The sequence below is a fragment of the Hemicordylus capensis genome, chromosome 4, assembly GCF_027244095.1.
Source record: "Hemicordylus capensis ecotype Gifberg chromosome 4, rHemCap1.1.pri, whole genome shotgun sequence".
Classification (NCBI taxonomy): Eukaryota; Metazoa; Chordata; class Lepidosauria; order Squamata; family Cordylidae; genus Hemicordylus; species Hemicordylus capensis.
In genome coordinates, this window is record NC_069660.1 from 41,326,069 (window position 1) to 41,338,256 (window position 12,188).

General features: G+C 40.0%; 1 protein-coding gene across 19 annotated transcripts in view; it reads left to right on the forward strand.

Moving 5' to 3' along the window:
• PTPRT (protein tyrosine phosphatase receptor type T) overlaps window positions 1–12,188 on the forward strand; it is a 938,880-nt gene that overhangs the window by 764,226 nt on the left and 162,466 nt on the right. The window lies entirely within an intron of this gene.

Consider the following 12,188-nt stretch of genomic DNA (forward strand, 5'->3'; position numbering starts at 1 on the left):
CTGGAGGTCCAGGTGTATGTTAAATCAGAGCCAGGAGCTCAAAAATCAACATAAAGCTTAATGTTCTAATGGCACTAACTATATCTTATTTATTTATTTGTTTAACATATTTGCATACCACCCAAAATGCAAGTCTCTGGGCAGTTTATAACAAAACAATAAAAACAAGAAGTAAAAAAGATTAAAACCTTACAACAATTTAAACCGCTAAAACTATTAAAAACCATCAAACTATTACAACCAACTATTAAATATAGACAATAATTGCCTTTAAAACAAAAAATAAATGTAAGTTCAATCCCCCTTACCCCAGTCCATGAATAGCTTTCTTATATCGGCAGGCTGCTCTTTAGAAATATTGTTCATTCAGTAGGGTTATTCTTTCAGCTTAATTAAGAGCAGTTCCATTATTTTTCAAAATGCATTCTAGTTTCATTGACAGATAATACATTCTTAAAACAGACTTAATGTCATGTCAAATCCGTTATTGCAGTTTGTCTTTTCACTCTTCGGTGCTATTCCTTTGATAGGTTTATTCCATTATATATTGTCATTTTCAAATGGATTCACTGCATTTCTTCCCAGGTTAGATCTATGAATATTTTTCTGCATCACATCAATTCTTCCCAAAAAGGTATTCTTGAGTGTAAGTTCACGTGTCACTGTGATGAAGTGTTAGCAGCAACAATGGTTATAGCATTCTTACAGAATGATATGTCAGCTTACAAAAATAGATCTCCTAAAATCTACATGCTTGTTTGGTTTATGAGCAAACGTTTCTCCTGGAATCTGGCACACTGCCTATCTAAATAGTACTAAAACTACATATTGAGGGTCTGCTGTTTCAGTAGCCTAAGGAAATAACCTTTTCTATTGGAAATTTTTTGCATCAATTTAACAAAAGAAACAAATGCCACATCATCTTCCCAGTTATATCTGCACACATTTGATTCATCTAATAGCCCTGGCATAAAAATGTTAAAAACAAACAAACAAAGAGCAGGTTTACCTATCATCATGGAAGACAAATTTGCCTAGGCTGAAATTTTAAAGATGGGAAATAAGGGGAGGAAATGGAGATACTCAGGCACCATTGCTGGATTGAAAAGGGACTACAGGAGTGTCATTGAAGATGACAAAAGCAGTAGTTCCCTTTATTACAACAAATGGAGCAAATGATAAAGGGAAGAATGGCTTCTCAACAAAAGTTTCCAAAGTGGCTTACATAGAGAAATAATAAATAAATAAATTAAATAAGATGGCTCCCTGTCCCCAAAGGGCTTACAATCTAAAAAGAAACATAAATTGATATACTGGCAACACAATACGCATGATGGATCTACAACCAAGTTCTCTCCAGACCTTTTTATTGTGTAAATTAAAAAGGGAAAAATCTAAAAGCTGCAAGTAAAGAACAAACATTTTGACGTACAGACATCAACTTCAGTGTTCTATGTCTCACTGTTTAAAAATCCACACTTATATATCCCAAGCACTCTCCCTAAATCGAATCAGGCACCTGACAGAGGGAAGAGTGTGAACAAAATTACTGCTTACCCTTTAATATCTTACGTATTTTAAGATTTATTTCCGTTCTTCCTTACCATTGGCCACAGGCTGTAACTTGTCTATGCAGTAATTTAGTTCACACACCCTCTCCTCTGTCGTTTTTCTGTTAAAGTTACTAATAAGCAGGCAAACCTGTGAGTCATCAATTTCCGCCTTCCCCTCCTCTCCTCTTTCTGTATGTGCTAATCAGGTGCCTGATTAGGTTTAGGGAGAGTGTTTGGGATATAAGAGAGTGGATTTTTAAACAGTGAGACATGGAACACTGAAGTTGACATCTGTATGTTGAAACATTTGTTCTTTACTTGCAGCTTTTATATTTTTTTCCTTTTAATTTATGCAATAAAAAGGTCTGGAGAGAAGAAAGAAACCTAAGATAGACACCAGCAACAGTCACTGGAGGTACTGTGCTGGGGGTGGATAGAGCCAGTTACTCTCTCCTGCTAAATAAAGAGAATCACCACATTAGAAAGAAGCCTCTTTGCCCAGTTAGCAGGGGTAAGATGAGTACAATAAGGTTAAACCATTGCTCGAGCTTTCATCTAGATGACTGCAACACGGATCAAGGAAAAGGGACGCATCAAACTAGAAGGAATACAACTATTTTGGAAGATAGTGAGGTTATTCACACATTCAAAAACTGTGTTCTACCTGGGTTTGGGAACTTTGTGTGCTTCCAGTTTTCAATTGTATGAAATGGAAGCAAGGTAGGAGGAAAACCTGGGTAGCATTTCCTCCTATCTTGCATCCACACAGTCACTTCTACCCAGGTTTTCCTCGTAACTTGCTTCCACACAACCACAAATTGGGAGCACACACAGTTTTTGAATGTGTGAATGACCTCAAAATACCTGTGAACAGTCACCAGACTGACATTCTTTTAACAATTCACATACTTTAATGCCATTGCATGAGGTATGTTGGCCTTATTCCTATGGATATTTTTTTCACACAATGCATAATCAACTTGTGGAATTCTCTGCCACAATATGTGGTGACAGCCAACAACCTGGATGGCTTTAAGAGGGGCTTGGATAACTTCATGGAGAAGAGGTCTATCAACTCAGGATGCCTCTGAGTACCAGTTGCAGGAGAGAGGGCATGCCCTCAACTCCTGCTGTAGGCTTCCAGTGGCATCTGGTGGGCCACTATGTGAAACAGAATGCTGGACAAGATGGGCCTTGGGCCTGATCCAGCAGGGCTGTTCTTATGAGAAAAGATGCTCCATTAAAGGATATGGATCACAATTGCTCATTCTCTCTGGGTTGCTTCGAAAGGTTACCATGAATATATTATTGCCATTTAATGTCCTTAGAGTAGAGCTTGCAAAGGCATGACAAGCCCAAGGCTATTATTAATACATCATGCCTTCGTTTCCTTAAATAGGTTTCTCTGGGAGCTCATCATCTGATAGGCCATCATTATTATTAATGCATTAAAGTTCTTATTTCAGGTATAATATCTGAGAACTCTATAATGGCAGTGGAAATCTTATGGCAATATTGTACAAGAAAGAGGCAAGTGGAGAGAAAGCAAGCCAGGTTATATCAACCATCAGCCCCCACATGAACACCTTAACAGTCCATGGGATTGTTGGTGAGCTTACAGTCAGGAGCCACTCACACAGAAGATCAATTTGAATTAGTACTTCCACATGAAGGCCTTTGCAATTTGCACAATTTTGTCAACTCAGATGAATATGCTGTCAGGCAGACTGCCCGTGAATCATCTCAAATTCATTAAAATTATCAAAAGTCAGGAAAACAAAAGCCTTCTGTGGTGTCCCTCCCCCCTGCCAAATTGGGAAAGAGTGCAGCTATGTTTGGATCTGTATACAATTGGAAGACTATCAAATTAAATCTCATATGAAAATATTTTTTATCTGAAATTACAGTAGCCTCCTTTGCTACTTTTATAAAATTCTCAGGCTATCAAGAAAGATTTATACCACTCTTACTACCATAATTTGTCCTAATAAGTGATGTGTTATGGAAATATATGTGGCAAATCCTTGGTAAATCCACTGGTCTTTATCTTCATGAAGGTCTGAGGCTATCGGTTTTCTTCCAGAATTCCAGAAAGGTTCTCTCTGTCTAATTAACCCACATCTCACAAGATGGCAGGAAACTTTCGAACTTCAAATGCATACCTGCATAGAGTTCTTCGTGAAATTATGGTGCACGGATGCAGCAAATAATAAATCCCAGTGGATTGGGGAGAAAGGAAAGCATTTCCTTACATAGAGCCCTTTGATATGCAAACCAAACACTGCAGAGATTAAATGACTGCCTTTTGACTTCAGGGATAATGATAGGTTTTTCAGTGCCAACATTTGTACAGAATTAGGCATTACCTCTCCTCTGGATTGGAGAAGATAAAGAAGTAGCACCTTCCCAAACATTACAGGTGAGGCCTCAAATTGTTCCTAGCATAAATTGTCAGCTGGAAACTATGTTAGATATACTGCAGCATGTTCAACAAGTCTTATCAAAACAGGAAACAAAAATATGTGATGACTTTAGCATTCATGTAGCTTTTATTCACTTATGCCCTTCAGTTGCTGTGGTGGTTCCAAAACCAATCTTTACCATTTTGATTTTTCACAATTCTTATCTAGTATGAGATGGAAACATATATTTTTTGCTTTGTTCTCTGTATCTCTTGGTTTATCTTTCTTTATCTTTCTATATTCATTCATTACAGTCAATTTATTGCTCCCCCTCCCCAGTTTATAATTGCAATTTAAACACAAAAAGATTTGTGTGTTGTCTATATGACATGCCTTTGTCAAAATATCTTACAACTATATCTTCATCATTGTTATGCAAAGCACTTATGAGGTATTTTTGTGCACACTTTCTTTTGAGTAAATCCCATTGAACAGCATGCTAACCTACTTAACAGTTGGGAAAGAGCATATGTTCTGCATACAGAAGGTACCAAGTGTTACCTATTCAGACCCCTGCTTTTCAGACTTGTTAACTATGAGTTGCTTAAAACCTTTTTCTTGTTGAAGATATTAAAAATCCAAAATAAAATATTTAATTCTCCAAAGTCATAGTTAAGATTTGTCTGCTTTCATTTTCTCTGCTTCTCTAGAAACAATGAATTTTTGGTATCTTCTAAAGATCTTTGCAGCTTCTGGATCACATTGAGAGAGGTGTGTGTGTGTGTGTGTACGCATGTACACACACACACTCGCACACAAACATTTAAGCCATAATAATTATATAGAAACTGTAATCAACAAATACTATTGGTGCAATATCCAAGGCTAGGTAACCAAGTTAGGGTGGTTCTATCACTTTTTCCATTTGTAAAGTGAGGTGCAGAAACCCCTGGAACTTAAACAGGGTACAACAGTTTAGGATAAGGTCTCTTCCCATCCAGGTTCGGATGGGGTTAGAACTACCAAACTACCAATATGTGTGAGGTCCAAAGGCTGTGCATTTCATTGCACTCATGATGCCAGGGAACCCTGGGAGCAGAGAGTGCTCCTTAGGTAGCCAGGATTAGGCAGCCACAAGTCCTTAGGCAGCCAGGATTTTGAGTTTGCAGGCTGAAAGGAAGCTTGCCACTTGTTTTCATTCAGCTTGGAGCCTAATAGTGGGGGGAAGGAAGGGGGCTAAGAAGGCACATGCCCCCTAATTTCCCCACCACAGGATTCTTTAAGTGGAGAGGAGGACCCTATTGCTGAAATAATCCAATGGGAGAGTTGCTTTTCATGAAGCACAATTGCCCTCTCCAAATGATCCTTTCAGTGGCAAGGGTGGCAGGCTTTTTCACTGTCGGAAGGTTATGGGGTGGTACTGGCCTCTCTAGAGTCCATTCCCACCATTGCCTCCCTTCCCACAAATATGAATTCTTTGCAGGTAATTATAGGTTTGCTTTATTTTATTCTATCAGAAAAAGCCTCATTTCACAACTAGCAATGAATATCTTCTGGAAAATTTAACTTAGATGAAGTCCAGATAGAGCAAAACTCATTTCACATTTAAGTTTAAGTGATCAAGAAACACAATGTTAACTTATCAGTTATTGCAGTGCCTGTTATGTGCCAATTATGTTCATGGCCTAAATCAAAGGAGTGAGTTAAAAAGGTTGAAAGCTCCAGAGAGCTATGTAACCAAACGTTCTGACATAAATTGAATCTGTTTTTATAAAAGTTGCATGTTAGGTCGATGGGTTTTGATTTTGTATGGATATCCTTTCCAATCAGAGTACATTTCTTACCTGTGTGTACATGATCTATCATCCTAAGACATCATTCTTGGCTGATGAGATTAGTGACTTAGAAACAATAATACTTCATCTCTCCTCTTGTTTCCATTTCCACATTGGAACAAACGTACTGGGAATTAATAAGCTTCTTAAATGCACCTTGCATTGCATGCGAGGGCCTTGAAAAACAGGGAGAGGGGAACTAACTAAATTACAGTTAGCTAGAATGGAAGGTCTTTTTAATAGAGAAAGCAAACCAGGGTGCATCTAAGTCTATGATTATTTCTGTTGGAACTGTTACTGTTTAAACCATTATTTGCTTGATCTTGTGCAGCAAATTCCCGCATGGGCTTCACAAAACACAGTAGGCCCTTACCACAGCTCCCCAAAGTATGTAAAATTCTTGTTCCATAGTGACATCCTCCATGCTGCACTCTTTCCTCCGATGACAGGGGATATTAAATCTGCACCCTCATTCAGTACCTACTTCTTGTATCTTATACAACATGTTTATTTCTCACAGTGTTTTTAGTAGCTATTGCCATAGTCACTGGGGAAAAAATGTTCTTATAAAATATTGTGGCTTGAGAACTGAGAAAATGCAAAATCCCTCCACAAAGAGAAACTTTTCCAGAAAGGCATTAAGGGTATTTGCACTCAACCTAACCCAGGCTAGGGCAGCTCAGCTGAGTATGCGAAGCGTCAGGAGCAAGGTTGCTCCCAGCGCTACCACTGTGCCAAGGCCCACTTCTGAACCCAGCATTTAGCCAAGGTTAAGTGAACCTAAATGAGCACCGTTCCCTTGGCCCACTGCCATTTCCGGCAGTGAGCTGGGGGGGAGGAGGAGTGGCCCTGCAGCACCCTGGGATGCATGAGGGGGAAGACCTCCCATTCCCAGTGCTTCCCTTTGCCGCGCCACCACTCGTGTGCTTGTGGCACGTTGGAGGAAAGAATGGTGGCTCCTAGTCTGCTGGGGAAGGCAGCTGAGCTCCTGCCTTTCCCGCAGCCCACCCACCCTCCCTGGCAAGGTCATGTACATGACCTCATTGGCTGACATCCTCACTAATGGTGTGGTGGCACAACTTGCAAAGTGCCTTCACAGCATTCAGAGTTGCAGAGTCAAGCTGTGTATGTAGGGGGACCTTTTCACCAATCCCGCCTCCTTCTGCCCTTTTCTATACTGTGCTATATTCTATACTGTGCTTGACCCTTTTGTTCCTGTGACTTGCCACCTGTTCCCTCCACAACCTAGGCTCTCTTCTTACTGATGTTATCTACATTTATGTTCTTTTGCAGCAGAGTATCTTAAATCTTATTATTGTCCTGATTTTTAAAATTCATCATCAGTTTGTTTTTTTGTCCAGTTTTATGTTTTATCTCCTTTTAAGAAAATCTATTTTTCTGCTTTATTCATTCACATTCCTTCCCATCCTGTTGTCTTTTTTCTTTTAAATGATTTCTTTTTTTAAAAAATGATTTTTAAAAAATGATTCTATTTTTTAAATGATTTTTTCTTTTAAATGGTTTTTATTTTTCTGTTTTTGCTTCTCACTTCTTTCCTTTTCCTTGTCTTGGGGTTTTGCTTCCCCTCCCCTTTGTTGGTGGTATGGTTTCTCTTTCCTTTATTCTGTCTTCAGATCTGTAACCCCCACTACCAGTAACTGCTTATGATATTCCTTCTGCCCCTTCTTCTCCCAAGACTACTACATGCTCTTCTGATCCTGTTCTTTGTTCTTTTTTCTACCTTCCTTCTTCTGTTCTTGGTGTTCATCAATGTATTTTTAATTTATTGCTTTCTTCTGCTTCTTTCCCTGGTACTCTTAAATCAGCAATTTTGAAAATAGCACTTCTGTCAATGCAAAAAAACTTTTGACATCAGGTACCTTTCTGATACTTTAGATTATGGGGATTTTGGAACCGAGTTCAGTAGGAGGTGGACTACAAATATGATTTTTGAACTAAGATTGTTTCTGCTAGGATACTGTAGGTCCCCCCACCCCACCCCCAGCTCTTCCTTTGCATCCTCTGGTAGAGCATCCTGTGCTGTATGCTTAACCTTTATTGAACAACTTAACTAACAGTTACACATAACTAGCATGTTTGTTGGATGTTGTACACATCCTGCATTTTTTGTAGTTTGTTATTTTGATTTTTTACATTTTCTTTCAAAAGTGATAAACAGAATAGGAAACTCCGAATTCGATCAATTCAAAATCAAATGAACTATGTCCAGGTGTTCCAAACAGCTAATGGGACTTCTGAGCCCTCCCTTCTGAATGCAGTTCCTATACTATCCCAAGCAGGGGTTTTTATGTGTGCATGCTAATACACATGCCTGAGGATCCTGACCAGTTACAGATTTTTCTTAACAAAAGAAGCAGCAGCTTAAATTCATCCTTTTGCACTCACACAAAATGAAGACATGAGACATGACTTTTGCAAGTCAAGGGCCACAACATCCTTCAATTAACAACCAACTGAAACAACAAAGTTGTCCACCCAACACTGTAGCAACTAAAATCTGCACCCCATGAGCAAATCCAATATATTGTATCAGTGGATTACACCCTGGCTCAGAGCAGCATCTCAACTCTGACTGATGCTGCTCCTCTTATCCAATCAAAAGGTCAAGGCATGTGCACAAATTATCACCCGACCAACCACCCACCACCGCATCTGTTCGGCTTTTAAATGGTGACGATGCCTGTGCAACACAGAAGAAAAACCAGCCCAGGAAACTCTCTGAATCGTAAAGCCTCTAAGGACTATTCTTTACACCAAGTGTGTGCTTTAGGGTACTCCCCAATATGGTATCTTAGGCCTCCTCATGCATGCACTGTACCTGCAGCCATGACCAAAAAAGACCTATCTAACTAGAAGGAATAATATAAAGTAGACAAGAAGACCCTATTACCAGCCAGTTCCATGAGGATCAAAAAAGTTCCTACCCAGCCTCAAAAAAGGCAAGCAGGCAAAACCCATTATTTTCCTCAGGTCAGGAGTGAGGGATGCCTCACAAAACACTAGAGGTGTGCACGAAGCTCTTCATGCACATCCAGGGCAGGGGACAGCAGGCACTTTAAACAGAGGAAGCAGGTCTTACCTGCCCCTCTGTTGCACCTCTGCAGCATGGTGCTATCCAATGCCAACCATCCCCGCTGCCCCATTCATAGCAGTGATGCCATGTGGGAACTTCCTGACTGGGAACAGGAAGTTCCTTGTTCCCAGCATCTGCCAGCATTGTCGGCATGTAAATGGTGTTTGCACATGCGTGGGCACCATCTTGAGTGCTCAGCAATGTTTATGTGGGAAGCTAGGTGGGACGGTGGGATGCTAGGAACAGGAAACTTCCTGTTCCCAGACAGGAAGCTACTACATGGCATCGCTGCTAAGAATGGGGCATTGGATAGCCCCATTGGAATGGAGGGGCAGGTAAGACCATTTAAAGTGCTTACTCTCCCCCTGCCAAAACGTTTTGGCCAGGAGAACTTGAATTGTTTTGGCGCCTCAAATTAGAGGTGCCACAATGATTCATGCACATATCTACAAAACACTGAATGGAGATGCACAAGCTCAAATGGTTTGTAAGCCCGAATCAGTCCACTTGACTCCCTTGCCTCATGCTTCATCAGAAGCCAGGTTGAGGCAAAAATGCTGCATCAAGAACATGCCTAGGTGGACAGCAGCAATGTGAATTGCTATATTGAATATGCAAATTGCTATAACTGTCTATATATCTATTATGTTTATTTCCTGCTTTTCAGCCAGGACTGGCTCCCAAAGCAACTTAAAATTTAAATATTGGAAAGAGGCACTCTATCATGCAAAGATGCTTTTGGGAGTCTAGCTACAGAAGGTCTCAGAGGATGAGTGCTAGTAAAGATGCCAGCTCAAAGAAGGAGCAGCTTTATTATATAATATATTATATATATATTTAATATATTACATATACACACATATAGTTATGTACCTATGACACATGATCAAAACAGGGTATAAAATCTATGAAAAACTGTAGACCACAAATCATGTTTGGACAAGTTTTGAGCGCAGATATATAAAGTTGCTTCAAGGCATTACTAGCTAATGGGTTTGAGCAATGATGGCAATAAGGTCTGGATATGCTAATTATATCCTTGCAAAGGCTGGCAGAGAACTCATTTGTAGCATCTTATGGTTGAGCATCAGCTAGATAGAATTTTAGTGTCCAGAATGAGCAGCTATCTCAGCAGCTGCAGGGCTTTAGATCTGACTGGGACCCAAAGCAGCACAGAGAGCTCAGGTTTACATCTTCAAAACCATCATTCAGCATGAGACAGCCTATGTCTTATTTTCTTTCTGAGTTTTCCTGCCTTCCTCCATCACCTTTGCAGTGCCCCAGATTGATTCATCATAGAAATCCCATCTGTGTTCTTTAATCTGGCCCTTTCCCAGAGGATAGTCTTTCAGATTTCAGCCTCTTGTAAAAAGGCCTTTACTAAGCCACTGACACTCCATTTGAAGAGGCCCACCAGAATATGATGTATTTTGCCAACCATAAATGCATTTTATAACATTTTTTGTTTCATTGTAAGCCATCTCGGGAAGCCTGGTGCTTGCAAGTTTGGACAGCAAATCCATTAAATTAATAAGTAGTTAGGTAGGCAAACAAATACGTGGACAGGTAATTAAGCTGGTAGAATGTTGTCCAACAAATTAAGAGTAGTAGTTTTATGTAGACCTATGTCAGATCAATAAGAAGATTGTGAAGCCCATTCCCTCTCTATTCAAAACATGTGCCCTTTCAAGATCAGACTTTAAGACAGGACATTCCCTGTTTTTCCTGAAATCCCCATGTTTCCTCCAGCCTTATGGTTTTGACTGTCAACTCATGTTTTGCTTTTAATTTAATTTATTTATTTATTGTTCTTTATCTTCCTAACATTTCTTTTCCAATTACCCATTGGAGGACGTGGTTGCTGCTAGAACAGTAAAAATGAGCTGTGAAAATTATCAGACATGAAGAAGTTTCCCATGGTTCTGAGAATGAGCACATAATCCTTCTCTCTCTTAAGTGTTTGTCTGGCCAAACCTCCTTTTCAGATCCAATCTCTCATTTATATACCCAATTTCTTTTCACAGAGCCTCAAAGTGTCTTACATTTAAAAGATGCAGCATAATGCAAATAAGATGCAGCTGCTGTAAACTGATAGTTGAAAACTCTTCCAATTCTTCTGCTGGTGCCCTACAGATCCTCTTAGTGTTTTATTCCTTCTGTGATATTGCTGTCAGCTTCATTTGGTTTTGTTTGAGTGCCTCCAGGGATTGACATTCCACTTGTATCAGTTCTGTCTGAGCATCTTGTGGTTCATTAGGAATCTCAAAGGCCTTGAGAAATTCCACTGCTATTACTAAATGTTTTGGGACAATTACAAGGGTAAGTGTTTGGGTATTTACAATTACATCTTACCCAAACACTACCCCCCCCCCCCGCCAAATAACCAGTGCTGTCAGTGTCTTGGACAGGCTACCAGCCTCTTAAGATGTAATTCTATTGACCAATTTGGGGGGACTGAATAGAATTGAAACCTCTGGCAGGTAGGCATAGCCAAAATGATCTCCCTTCCTGCAGTCTTTTGGCCCTGGCAGTTAAGATGGAAGATTTTCAGTCTGGAAAGGGAGGGATAAAATGCCAGGGCAGTTGTTGAAGCTCAGGCAGGTGATCAGAATATCATGACAGTCATCAGGTCCTAGTTGTTAAGACATTTTTTTGACATCCTGACTTTATGAAGTGTTGCTGCTCCTAACATCATTGCCCACACAGTGTTAGCACCCGTGCAGCACTCGCCCCACACTGGTCTCCACATTTACCAAAGCATAAGTAGTCTTGCATAAGAAAGCAAAGACTTTTTGGACTCACCTGTGCTCCAGAATCACTCTCTTAGGGCAAAAGCATATCACTTAGCAATGTTTTTCTGCTTTAGCAGAGTGCTTCTGGAGAAAAGTATCTGGGCTCTTGTATAAGAGTGCCCATGCACTCAAAGCATGGAGACTAGCACTGCATGGGCACTGATGTTAGGAACGCATGGGTTTCTCAAGTCAGATTGTCAGCTTCTGTGTCTGATAAGACACAGGGTAGTCGTTGATGTTTCTGGCAGGCAAAGATGCCCTTTCAATAAATCATATAAAGACTAGTTGAAATGAAACTTCTCACAAGCAGCATGTTAAGTATTCCACAGTTCTAATATGTGCATTCTGTATTATCAGGTCCCCTAATTAAAGTGTAGGCTGATGAATTAGAGGGTGAGTCTTGAGAGACTTGTAGGAATGTGCAGACAGCTCCTGAGAAATTTCACTGGTCTTATAGAAACTCATTTGGCTTCTCTTGAAAATTGTCAGATATTTCTCCTTGAGATGAACCT